Here is a 14,815-nt window from a genome sequence, read left to right on the forward strand (position 1 = left end):
GTCAGAATCCTAGCAAAGAATAATTGTTATTTTATCATGGAAATGTCAATATTTTTCATGGCATTCAGTTGAGCAGGATGTGGTAATTCCCATTAGAATACTCGTATATCTATATTTTTAACAAAAGGCAAAGAAAAAAATGACATTTTTTAAACTGTTGATCTTAAAGCTTATTACAAATAAAATAAAAAATGGTATAATGATTGTACATTCGTTTTTTCTGAAATTTAAAATCTAACAGGAATCGAATTATATTTGTTAACTTATCGAATTCTTTGGAATTTGAGTCTATTAATACAAATAGAAATGAAATTACCAAAAGACAGAATAAACCTGTGCAATATGCATATTTATTATCATCCTTACCTTAATACATCAGTTATGAAAACTAAGTACATGTAGTTGAATTGTTACGTGAATGCAATTTATAAGGTTTACTAAATAATCTAGGGAAAGTTTTATTTTTTTATTTAAAAAAAAAAGCAAACGAATTATTTCCTCTTACATTTAAAAAATGCACTTTTCTTGTAAACACGCAAAGGTACCTGCTACAGTATCAAATGATGTATGTAAGTAACACATTTCTTTCTTGTTTCCTGTTTTAGTAAAAAGAAAAAAATGAAAAATGTCATCTGTATTTATACATGTACACGTAAAATATTTTCTGTTTGGGGAATCTTGCATTTCTCTAAATTATTATCAAAGTTTTTCAGAAAATATTATAGACATTTTTCGTTCTCCAGTTCTATCCGGGTACTGCCTCTGTTAGTTGTGATCGATCGAGTTTCATAGGACACGGCTCACTGAGCACAAATTAAGTCCATTTCTTATTGATAGTTTTCCAATAAAATGATTTTTCTACAATTAATATGAATACAATAACCATACTATTTAATCAATACTATTTAATAAATGTAGATATGTCGTTTTGACTGTAAAATATGCATTACGCAAATCAATAGATTATAAAATTTGTATCAAGAGAGCGCACCCCCTTTTCCCATCTACAACACTGTTTGAAATCATTCATGTTTAGAATCAAAATATTTACAAAATGGTTAATAAAATTGAGAATGGAAATGGGGAATGTGCCAAAGAGACAACAACCCGACCATAGAGCAGACAACAGCAGAAGGTCATCAACAGGTCTTCAATGCAACGAGAAATTCTCGCACCCGGAGGCGTCCTTCAGCTGGCCCCTAAACAAATATATACTGGTTCAGTGATAATGAACCCCATATTAAACTCCAAATTGTACACAAGAAACTAAAGTTAAAATAATACAAGACTAACAAAGGCCAGAGGCTCCTGACTTGGGACAGGCGCAAAAATGCGGCGGGGTTAAACATGTTTGTGAGATCTCAACCCTCCCCCTATACCTCTAGCCAATGCAGAAAAGTAAACGCATAACAATACGCACATTAAAATTCAGTTCAAGAGAAGTCTGAGTCTGATGTCAGAAGATGTAACCAAAGAAAATAAACAAAATGACAGTAATACATAAATAACACCAGACTACTATCAGTTAACTGACATGCCAGCTCCGGACCTCAATTAAACTGATTGAAAAATTATGTCTTCATCATATGAATATCAGACACAATCCACCCCCTGTCCTAAGTCTTTTTTTTTTTTGTCTTTTTTTTATCAGACAAAATCTCAGATAAATTCATTTGTTCACCTAATTATAGCTTCTTTGAACAATTATAATCTCTTGAACTTTAATGTCAAACTGTCAATATGCTGAGTTTCTTCCGGGGGAAAAATCTTGTATGTGACATCCCTGGATAGGTGTACCACAACATCAAAAGACCCTTGACCAGTTTTAAACTTTGTAAGATCTTCTGATGTGATGATATGCACCTCGCACCGGACAAGGGCTTGTGGTGGTTTAAAAATACCCAACATATTCCTGTATCTCAAAATCTTTTGAGCATCATTAGTATATATTACTCATTTTTCCTCTATCGTCCACAAACAAATAGGTGTCAAACTCATAAGAATAGGAACATTGGAAATGTAATTCAAATCAATGTCAGGTTTATTTAGAGCTTCCTACTACCATTTATAAGATAAATATAAATATACGTAAAATAATAAGGGTATGTGTTATGTTAAAAACTTCATATCATCCAAACCTTTCTTCGTTATCAATTCAGCTATACAAAGGAGGGGGACAATCCCAAGGCCTATAGCCATTTGGATATCAAAACACAAAATCGCATGCAACATGACGTTTCAGCAATAAAAGATCAAACTTCGGTATTTACCATAATTGTTGCAAGAGTACTATAATTAGCATGAACCTTATGTTGGTTTTTTTTTTTGCAATTTCAATAAGGTACATTAGCCTTCTTTTTGGCAATGACATTGACCACCTTTCCAACATTTTCGGCAGCATCTTCAACAAAAGTCCTCATCCTCATCAAAGAGTTTTTTGTAAGTTTCAAAACTCTTCTGCCACAAAATTATCATTCTTGTCATCCCAATTTTTGTAATTTTAATTTTAAAAAATATTAATTCCTGCCAATATTATCACCAATTTCAACTGCTTATGGTTTGTCAACAAGTGATGTACTCAATTAGTCGGGACTCATACCATTATGTTCCTTTTTGTTTCATTTTTCAATACGATGGTAGAACAACATCGTGTAGGAAATTTACAAAACATAAAACGTGTCATTGTCCTTACGCTTAGTTTTTTTTACTGATTAATGAGCGGTAACTGGTTTTACAAAACATATGGTTTTCAAGTTATGTTAACACGGACATCTCACAATAATAAAGATGGGAATTTTCGGAAGATTTATATTATCTTCCACGAATATTGTTTACGTAATAGGCTGCAACGAAATAAGACTTATAAGCAGACATGAAATCAGAAATCTACACTTGGAATGAAACTTTCGACAAGTGAGTAAATAATATTTTTGATGCTTTTAGTTTTAGACCATTAAATCGAAATTAAAGAATAAAATTATGTTTTAATGTATACTGTCGTCATATCATTTTTTTCTTTCACAAACACTCCTATGACTTAACGTTAAACAGTTAAACTAAAAACATGTAGTTTTATGCAATTTGCATTTGAAATGGCAGATATCTTATATCGTTTGAAGCATTCCCATACAGCTTTGTTCTTTCTGTAAATTGATGTTTTGTTATTATTGGATATTTGCAGCAAACATGAAGCCTTCCCTTTGTACTGTATTGATATTATCGTTACTGATTGTAAACATCATAGAACAGTCTGAGGCTCGCATTATTGTTAAACGAAGCGGAGGCGGAGGTGGAGGAGGCGGCAGTGGTGGTGGAGGAGGAGGTGGCGGAGGGGGTGGCGGCGGAGGCGGTGGTGGTGGAGGTGGCAAATCTGGAGGAGGTGGTGGTGGCGGTGGAGGAAAATCCGGAGGAGGTGGTGGCGGCGGCGGAGGAAAATCCGGAGGAGGAGGTGGTGGCGGCGGAGGAAAATAAAACTAAAGGTATACGTCTCTTTTATGTATCAGGAGATTCCGACTAATATTAAAATTACCTTTAAAAAAGTGCTTCGGTTAAAAAAGTAACAAATATATATAAATATATATATAAATATATATATATATATATATATATATATATATATATATATATATATATATATATATATATATATATATATATATATCAAGTTGAAAAAGAACTAAGAAAACCAAAGAAATAAACTATCATAATGGTATACTTTTACAAATTGTGACTTGGATGGAGAGTTGTCTCATTGACACTCATACCATATCTTCTTATATTTATGACTAAGTTGTAAGTTTGTTATAATTCTCACTCTAAACATTTTCTTTGTTTCAGTACATGCAAATGAAACAACGATACGGCTGTAAAAGACGGTTCATCTTTTCCTGCTGACGTTGTATGCTGAGACTGTATCGACAGTTTTCACTGACTTACATGTATTTTCTTTCATAGCTATATATGTTTGAAATATTAACTAATTGTATAATAAAAAATAAAACAGTATTATTATTTCTTGTCCTCAAAATGAGAATCTGTAATTGTATGATATGTTTTATACATAACGTCTTTCATGTTTCGTACATGGAAAATAAAACTTACAGGTTACAATAAACCATTAGATTTTATTGGTGTAGCCATTTTATGAGCATAACACGGTATTCAGAATTAAAAGTATGGCTAATCCTGATTGGTCGATATGTGCGCCCGTTATTTTTAATTATCAGAGACTTCGTGCACTTTGCATTATACCAAAGGCCAAATAAATTATTTTGTTAGCCCTAACGGATTCTGGGACGTTTTTTCAATGCTAGTATGAGACGTATTTTTAAGTGCAGAATTGATAGGCATGGGAGATGCTTACAAGATACGCCAAGAAAAACAACGCGAACTTATATTTTTTTTTAACCAAAACATACTGTCCAAATGACTTTTCTTTAATTCTAGCAAGCTTTCGTTTAAGGGAGTTCGCTTCTCAGTTTCAGAGTAATTAACTTTTCAAAACACTAGTTTAAATTGATAAGGGATTAATAAAGAAATCCAAAGAGCAAAAAAATATATAGGTTACCGTGCTTGTTTTCGAGATATTAGCCAATGAAATTTTAGCGGCAAAATATTCTCTCTTGACTTTTCATAGCTTTATCATTGACAAGTTGAAGTTCTCAAAAACTGTTAAAAAGTAATTAAAATTTTATAAGACTGTTACAGATGGCTTATCATTATACATGTAAAAGATTAAAAAAAAAAAAAAAAAAAAGAAAGAAAAATGGGGGTCACCGGGCAAATTTTTTTCAAGGCATTCAAATGGATAAAACCAGAGGATTCCGAAAATCTAGTTAGCTGAAAAAATCAGACTCTTTTTTTCTAAATTGTTTAAAATTAACTTTTGTGTAAAGCACACATGACTCCTTTTTTTAGAATATACAATTTTGAAATAGTCTCGAACCTAATTTTCTTATAATGAACCACTCTGAAGTCATTGAAAACAAGTTTTCAAAAATTAATTTCGTATCCGTACGGTTCACATCTTTTTAAGCACGCTGGAAGGTAATGAAGGTTAATAAATAAAGAAATTCTATGCATATATCAATTAAACTACTGTAACAGTTTGGAGAGTAAATTCGGTCAAACTGTGAAACACATTATATAAAGAAGAGTTGGCCAACATTTTTGTGTTGCAAAGACTTAATATTAAGATGTATGAGTTCTGTCTATATGAGTACAAAAAAAAAACAATCAGCGAGTAGTTATTGAAAAATAGTAAAATTTAGAATGGAAATGGGGAATGTGTCAAAGAGACAACAACCCGACCATAGAGCAGACAACAGCCGAAGGCCACCAATGGGTCTTCAATGCAGCTAGAAACTCCTGCACCTGGAGGATTCATTCAGCTGGCCCCTAAATGAATATGTATACTAGTTCAGTGTTAATGTATGTCATACTAAACTCCGAATTATACACAAGAAACTAAAATTAAAAAACATACAAGACTAACAGTTGCCTGAGGCTCCTGACTTGTGACAGGCGCAAAATGCGGCGGTGTTAATGTTTTTCGAGATTTCAACCCTCAGCCTATACCTCTAGCCAATGTAGTACCTATTACAATACCGACTGTCTCCAGAAATATCAGTTTACCCAACTCAACAAAAATATTGTTGAACAAATTTATAAAAGTCCAGCTTTTTTATGATATCATCTGCGGTGTTTTTGTTGTGATAATTAGGATTCTTCATAGAGGAAGATTTTGCACGACCCAAAACAAGACATTTATTTCTACATTTTTCATTTTTATAGAAAAATATCTGTTTGATGAAACAATGTAGTCGATCTTTCATTTGAGCATGGAGAATATTTAAATAAGTGCCTCATGTGATTCAGTGAACTAGAGATCAACTATATCAACATAAGAAGAAGGTCTGTTTCCGGTCTTTATGTTGACCGCGATATTGACCCATATGGCCGACATCAAACTATAATATGTGACAACCATGATCGTTTCCTAATTTCAGCAGTAACATATTACTCTCTACTCAATTGTGTAGCGTATACATATATCGGGTAAAACGTTACGCATGTTCATGTTCATATTCATTAGAACATTTTACATTAAGCTATATTAGTGGAAAAACCATTGATTTACAAATTAATTAAACTAATGAGTACGCAAAATGTAAAAGAGCTGTGTAATTTAGGTAAATTTATGTTTAGATCTTTAAAGCTTAGAACTGAAATGTTAAAATAATGTGTGTGTATTACTACACACACATTATTTCAACACCTTCTGCTATTATCTCACATATTTTTTGAATGTTATGTATGTATAATTGATGTTGATGTAATTCAAATGTATACCAGTCCTATAGTTTATATTATTATATTACTTAGTAACAAACTTGTGCATCTTATTTTCCTATGAAAATGTGTTTGAGATAAAGATTAATGTATGCTTTATCAATCTAGACTGTTGCCATTGATTTCTTCTGCAAGATATATCAATATAGTGCTGTCCGGAATAGACAACTTTCGAGTTCGATGCATTTCCGTGAAAAACTTTGGTCTTAGTGAACGTCACTCGTGCGTTTAGGTGCGTCGTCACTTCCACTTCCATGTTGAGCGAGTGGTTGAAAAACTATAAAAGCTATATTGCACATATTTTTCGGCAAATCAAATTCTCATAATTGACCATCTGCACAGCTGTCATTAGAGAATTGTGATTAAGTACCTACTGAACAAACTTTATTTCTAGTTTATCCTGCACAATGACGATCACTAAGACGCTTGATGAACGTTTTTAGTGTAGGGATACAGGTGGGCCCCTCTATCTGGTAAATGACGTTACAAAGGCATGTATAATTGACGAGTTTTTTCCGGTGACGGATGAATTCGAAAGTGGTCTATTGCATCCATATGTGGCTCTCTTGACCCATAAAACAGGGTCACGCAAATCTTACTAAAGTATCCGAACGTGAATAAAAATTTATGTGGGATATGATGCAAAATGGAAAACCTTCATACATCTTTTAAAAATTCTATGGTATAAACAATTCAAGGAAAGTAGTCTACATAAAAAAATATTAATCACAGTTCAAAAATCGGTAATTGCGTCCGGTGAGGCTAAATAACATAAAATAGTGATTGAAAGATTGATTGCACTTTAAATGTATAATTCAGACACGTGTTACATGAGGAGCCGGTTTGTTTACAAATAATAATGTCACGTGAAGGCGCACTGACGTCACAATTGCACTGATCTTGCAATACACTACAGTTCACTCATACAGAACCCATTATCATGCAATCATGCAACGTAAATGTGATTGATTATCAAATTAAACAGAATTAATGCATGTACAGTTTTAGAAGAAATTAGTTCATCAAATAGATTTTGAAACGAATAGGTCGGGTTGACATTTCTGTCATCGGGGATAATATTGAGATAAATGGGATTAAACTGACCGTCAGAAATGTCTAGAGAAGCACATCTCGAGAACCTTATAATTAATAAGCCATACTTACCAAATTATTCTAGTATTTTAATAAACCCTATGTTAGTGAAATTTCACAATGATAACGATAAATAATTTTGATGATGGCGATGAAGCTGGTTAAATTGGCACTAAAAATATTCTTACTCCTATTGCTTTACCATGTTTACGTAATAAAATTTGTATACAATTGAATTTGATTAAAGTTCAGCATTAAAAAAAATGTTAATTTGCAGAAGCATGACAATATATTACTGATAAAGTGTGCATATATTTCTGTAAACGAAGTTGCCTGTATACTTCACTAAGGATTACATTTGAGAGCAAGGAGATCTCCATTTGTGAATCGGTTTATTAACCCCTTTGAACCCAGGATCGAAGTTCAAGATGTTAACATATGAACGGAAAATTTTAGCGTTGCTTTTACCATTGAGGCCATCTTTTTTTATCATGTTTATTGCGGGGTTTCACATATTTAAATCGTAATTATAGAAAATATGGAACGTTGTTAGTAGAATCAAAACAGAATTTAATAAACACTTGATTATTTTCAGCAATACATATATTGGATTCAGTGTCTATGTATTCACATTATTTGTAAAACTCTCCTTATTCCTGTGAAGCGTGTGCTTTACATCGAGGCTTGCTATGCTTTACATCGACGCCACAGTACTTCAACCAATCAGGGAATGTTTATTTGGGGCATTCGACCTATTTTAACTCAGATTTTGGCACATTTTAATCGAAATTATAGAAATATGGAATATTGTTAGTACATATTAAATAGAAAAAGATGAACACTTTTAGCTAAAGATAATCTGGATGGGTGTTCTGAGTATTCACACTATGTGTACAACTCTCCTTACTGATGCCATACTTTGGAATTTCCGTGACCTAAATGGTTCGCGAAAATTAATGTTTTTATATATAGTATAGTAATAAAGATATAACATCATACGGACTATCAACAGGGATGTGCTCCTTAAACAAAAACTGCTTCAAAATAGTTATTAGGAAGAAAGACTGATATCGATACCACACAATAGTCCTGACAAAAATCACAAACAGACGTATTTTCACTTGTAAACATATGATATCAGTTTTAGTTTGTAACCCGAATTTGTTTGTTCTCAATCGATTTATGAATTCCGAACAGAGGTAAACTACTGTTGCCTTTATTTATGCTATTCTATGCCTTACATAATTTATTAGCTTATCCCTCTGAAATCAAGTAACATTTTGTCTAACCTTTCTCACGAGAAATACATTTGTTTGCCTGTTAACAGTTTAAAAACGAAAGAAAGATAGCTGAGTAACACATCCTTGTTTACCTAATATTCAAATTTCAAATTTTGTCCAAATGTTAAATTAAATATTTATCATTTGTTTTTTCTTCTTCTGATTTTGAAGAGTTCTTATTTCAAAATTATGAAATATTTACTAAATGTACATTTTAAATTAAAAATCTAGTTTAAATGTCTTGCAATTTTGTTGGACGACGAACAATGTATGTTCTAACACAGTAAAACATTAATTTCAAAGGTTGAGGCTGAAGAATATTTTTATGTTGATCAGCATTAAAAAAAAAATACAATTTAACTAAATAGCATTGCTTACTGACATCTGAGAGTGATTTAATTATCATCCAGTCGAATAATCTTTATCAGAAGAGTTGAAAAACACTTAAATGGAAGTACAGAAGTGCAATTTCAGATTTTTTCAAATTATCTTGACATTTTAAAATGTCCAACTGTTGAAATGCCATTAGTGATAATGTGAAAATATGACATTTAAAAGTGTTTTGTGTTGACTTTGCATTGTTTAACTCTACAGAATACCATCATGCTCATGTTTAATGATGGAACATAAATTGATGTTTGAAATTTTCTAAACATCTTCAAAACAACAATAAATCATACTGCAATTGATTTTATATCTAGTTATGTTACAATACTGAAATAGCTACACCAGCTTATTGTGAATTATAAGGAAACATTAATATCGTCACATTTCAAAATACTTAGGATAGCAGTCGTTTTTCATGTTTAAATCCAAAAATTTGTCTTCGAATTTGTGGTCGCGCATTATGTCCTGTCAGGCATTGTTTCTGTGAATCTTACCATTTACCAGAAGAAACTCAAGTTTTGTTAACATCAATAGGGAAATTCCTGTCAAATCATTGTTATACTTTGCAAATTGAATGTGATAATATGCCACTGCTGGTGGAGATTTATTTCCCCGAGGGTATCACAAGCCCAGTAGTCAGCACTTCTGTGTTGACTTGAGTTATCATTGATATGTTCATAATTATAAATTAACTGTTAACAAAACTTTTAATTTTTGAAAAACTAAGACTTTTCTACCTCAGGAATAGATTACCTTAGCTGGCAAAACTTTTAGGAATGTTTGGCCCTCAATGCTCTTCATCTTCGTACTTTATTTGGCCCTCTAACATTTTTTGATTCGAGCGTCACTGATGAGTCTTTTTGAGACGAAACGTGCGTCTGGCGTAATTATAAACTTTTAATCCTGGTATCTATGATGAGTTTATTATATAATGGGACTCAGGGTGCGTTTAGAGAGACACAAACCTAATTTCAATAAAATACTAAAAGAACAGTCACACATAGACGGGCTTAATCAAGTCTCTACAAGAACTGCAATGATAGGACTTCCATTCCTGTCTATTGTTGAAGATGGCTTGTTGCACTTATGCCATATAGATTATGGATCAATATTTCGATTACAAGTATTCATAAGGTGCATCAATCTTTTGGAAAATTGTATCCATCGACGGTGATGGTATATGTATAAAAGAACTTGTTACATACATCTATTATATTATTCTTCGTTAAACTGTGATGTGTGATAGCATTAATAATATATTTCAGAGAGACGAGGACCGTACATGGACCTATAGTTGCGCTCACTTCGATGTCATTTGGTCTATGGTGGGAAGTTGTCTCATTGGCAATTAAGCACGAATTCGACAAAAACATAAAATATGATTTTGTTCTTGTACTGTTATACCACTGACCCAGGTTAAGGGGGGGGGGTCCCGCTTACATGTTTAACCCCGCCACATTATGTATGTATGCGTCTGTCCCAATTAAGTAGCCTGTAAATCAGTGGTTGTCGTTTGTTTATGTGTTACATATTTGTTTTTCGTTCATTTTTTGTACATAAATAAGGCCGTTAGTTTTCTCGTTTGAATTGTTTTACATTGTCATTTCGGGCCTTTTATAGGTGACTATGAGGTATGGGCTTTGCTCATTGTTGAAGGCCGGACAGGGACCTATAGTTGTTAAGTTCTGTGTCAATTTGGTCTCTTGTGGAGAGTTGTCTCATTGGCAAACATGCCACATCTTCTTTTTTATATTAACACTCATTTATAAAAGCAAAATAAAGATATGAATTTTCGCAATTAACATTCAGTTTAGTTCAATTTTATAACTTAAAACAATATTCCTAGTGAAAATTTGACTTGCAAGGTCAATGACTAAATAGACAAATCACAAAAATACTGAGCTCCGTGGAAAATTCAAAACGGAAAGTTCTTAATCAAATGGCAAAATCAAAAGCTTAAAAACATGAAGAAAATGCTAGATTAAACCTGGCTTTATAGCAAGCTAAACCTCTCACTTGTATGACAGTCGCATCAAATTCCATTATATAGACAACGATGTGAAAAAAATAAACAGACACAATAGGTAAAATTCGGGGTGATCTCAGGTTCTTCACATGTGGCACCCGTCGTGTTGCTTATTTTGTTTGCAAAGCCGGTAAATAGTCCAATTCTGTAGGCCATAGTTATCAAACGGGAATGGGTTTTCAGTTATTACATACGTTGTAAGAAACATATTCGATATCATCTGTGAAATGGATATTCCATAACGGTCAAGCAACTCGTGATGGCGTCCGTAAAATTTACGAAGTGATAATTGCAACTTTATTTTTGGAACTCTGGTTTTAAAAATGAAAAGATAACTATTTGGAAGCTGGCATCATCTCTTTTGTAGTAAAGTTTTGTTTTCAACCAACACTCCTAGTCAATTTCTAGATATAAGTCCTAATCAAATGGCTAAATCAAAAGTTCAAACACATCAAACGAATGAATAACAACTGTCTTATTATTCCTAACTTTGTACAGGCATTTTCTTCTTTAGAACCTCTCACTTGTATGACAATCGCTTCAAATTCGATTCTATTTACAACGATGCGTGAACAAAACAAAACATACATAGTAGGTAAAAATGTCAAACATAGTTTTATAATCTGGTCACTAAAAAAAACATACAAATATGTACAAAACGGCATATACACCAAGCATATAATCAACTTGAAAGATTAAAGACAAGAATACGAAAATTTACCATAGTACAATAACACAATGACAGGATGTATAAGTAGAGCCACGTCATATATGTAACAAAGAAACATAAAAAAAAAGCATATAGACAAAGCACATAGCAAAAATGAAAGACAAGCAACAAACAAATTTTCAAAGTAACACCAAAAGGCATATAGACAAAGCACATCAGCAAAAAATACGACAATAATACGAGAATATCATAAAAAAACAATAATGACACGATGTACAGGTACCACAAGTGTCTTAATGACAATATAAACAAATATTTAACAATGAAGCACAAAAAGACATAGATCAAATTAAACAACCTCATTCATTGCTTTCTTATTTTTAAATTTTATTTTTAAAAGTATGTTAAATTCACCCATAAACGATTGAAAGATTTTAAGCATTGGGACCAAATGGCAAGATTAATATGACTGTAATGTAGAATCCGTGTTCATGTAACATTTAATCAAACCTTTAGTGGAAACGGGTTTACGCATATATTTCAGATGTGGTTCATTTATTAAAAAAATAGAAGTCAACATTTAAAAGTGTACTAAGTGATATACGAAGAGTTTCAATTTTGTTTATTGACCCAACCCACAAAAAGCATATTTGTACAGGTTAAACGATGATTTGACACATATTCTTAATATATAACATGAAATCAAAATAGACATTGAAAAAAATGTGGTTGCTAACGAATTATACATATATTTATGTTTAAATGGTGTTGTATGACCGTAGACAGTCTTCGGAGGTTTATCCCGATTGATAATAATATGACGTCTGATATATATAATACGCACGAAATACTTCAAGATTTTAGCGAGCCCATACATTGTTTATTGTTTTTGCGACTTTTTGTATTTTAGATATGTTTAAGTATGGTATGGGTGATTGTTGCTATTTTTAGACACTATATATATATTTTTTAGACACTATATATATATTTTTAGACACTATATATATATATTATATATATATAAACAAGTCTAAATTGAAAACAAATTTCAAACCTGTGCTTACGTTGGATAAAAATTGCAATTTTTATACGTGTGCATGTAAAATATTTTTTTTGTACAGGGGTCTAAATACCGCACAAACAACATTTTTAAAAAGACCAATAAACTGAAAAGTATATTTTAACAAAACTCATTTGACTTATAGGTCGAACATCTCATGATCTTTAACCCTGCTGACTTTCATTGACAATTGCCAAATAAATTGATCACGAGATGTAACATGGATCTTAATTATTAATTCAATACCAAACAGAAAACATCAAATTTGCGGAGAAGAACGTATACCGCAAACATGAGATGCAAACATTTGTACACCATAACCGGATTTTGACAATTAATGTCTTTTAAGTGATGTTAGCGATTGAAACGGTATTTGGAAGGCCATATAATTTACCTCAATTTAGGGTAGACATTTTAATTTTAAAGAGTCAAAGTAGGATGAACGGATCTTTAAACCCGAAGGAAAATAAAATACAAGCCCAAACGAAAAATATAAACACGCATGTTGGAGAATGATAAAAATTTCTTCAATAACGGCTATTTTATATAAATTGAATTTGGATTTCCATTAAAACTTTTTATAAGTAATTTACTTTGTAAAAGATTTCATCAACACATCTTCACTTGTTTCCTTTTAATATTGAACTAAATGCTCTTAAGAGCCTGTGTCGCTCACCTTGGTCTATGGGCATATTAGACAAATGACACAGATGGATTCATGACAAAATTATGTTTTGGTGATGGTGATGTGTTTGTAGATCTTACTTTACTGAACATTCTTGCTACTTACAATTTTCTTTATCTATAACAAACTTGGCCCTTTAATTACAGAGGAAAATATTTTGTAAAAATTTACAAAAATTTACCAAATTAATGAAAATTGTTAAAAATTGACTATAAAGGGCAATAACTCCTTAAGGGGTCAACTGACCATTTAAGTCATGCGGACTTATTTGTAGATCTTACTTTGCTGAACATTATTGCTGTTTACAGTTTATCTCTATCTATAATAGTATTTAAGATAATAACCAAATAACGGCAAAATTTCTTTAAAAATTACCAATTGGGGGCAGCAACCCAACAACGAGCTGTCTAATTCATCTGAAAATTTCACAGCAGATAGATATTGACTTGAATAACAATTTAACCCAATGACAGATTTGTTTTATATGCTTTGGTTTCAGAGTTATAAGCCAAAATCTACATTTTCCTCCTTTGTTCTATTTTTAGCCATGTCACCATCTTGGTTGGTAAGCTGGGTCACCGCACACATTTTTTAAACTAGATACCCTTATAACGGTTGTGTCTAAGTTTAGTTAAATTTGGCCCAATAGTTTCAGAGGAGATCTGAAGATTTTTGTAAAAGATTACAAAAATTTACAAAAATTGGTAAACAATTACTATAAAGAGGTCAACTGATCATTTTGGTCATGTTGACATATTTGTAGATCTTACTTTGCTGAACATTATTGCTGTTTACAGTTTATCTCTATCTATAATAACCAGTTTTCCGATTCATCTGAAAATTTCAGGGCAGATAGATCTTGGCTTGATAAACAATTTTACCTGAGATCACCCCTAGTTTTTTTTTTGTATGGGTTCGTGTTGTTTATTCTTTAGTTTTCTATGTTGTGTCATGTGTGCTGTTGTTTGTTTGTCTTTTTTTTTTCATTTTTAGCCATGGTTTTGTCAGTTTGTTTAAAATTTATGAATTTGACTGTCCCTTTGGTATCTTTCGTCCCTCTTTTACCCCATATCAGATTTGCTCTAAATGCTTTGGTTTCAGAGTTATAAGCCAAAATCAACATTTTACCCCTACGTTCTATTTTTAATCATGGTGGCCATCTTGGTTGGTTGGCCGGGTCACCGGACACATTTTTTAAACTAGATACCCCAATGATGATTTTTTGCCAAGTTTAGTTTAATTTGGCCCAGTAGTTTCAGTAAAG

At 32.1% G+C, this 14,815-nt stretch overlaps 1 long non-coding RNA gene across 1 annotated transcript; it reads left to right on the top strand.

Moving 5' to 3' along the window:
* Positions 1 to 3,427: 3,427 nt before the first annotated feature.
* LOC143066413 (uncharacterized) lies at positions 3,428 to 4,005 on the top strand. Its single transcript, XR_012975605.1, has 2 exons — positions 3,428 to 3,479; positions 3,838 to 4,005. It is a non-coding gene; the product is annotated as an uncharacterized LOC143066413 (long non-coding RNA).
* Positions 4,006 to 14,815: the final 10,810 nt, after the last annotated feature.

The sequence above is a fragment of the Mytilus galloprovincialis genome, chromosome 3 (genome assembly GCF_965363235.1).
Source record: "Mytilus galloprovincialis chromosome 3, xbMytGall1.hap1.1, whole genome shotgun sequence".
Lineage (NCBI taxonomy): Eukaryota > Metazoa > Mollusca > Bivalvia > Mytilida > Mytilidae > Mytilus > Mytilus galloprovincialis.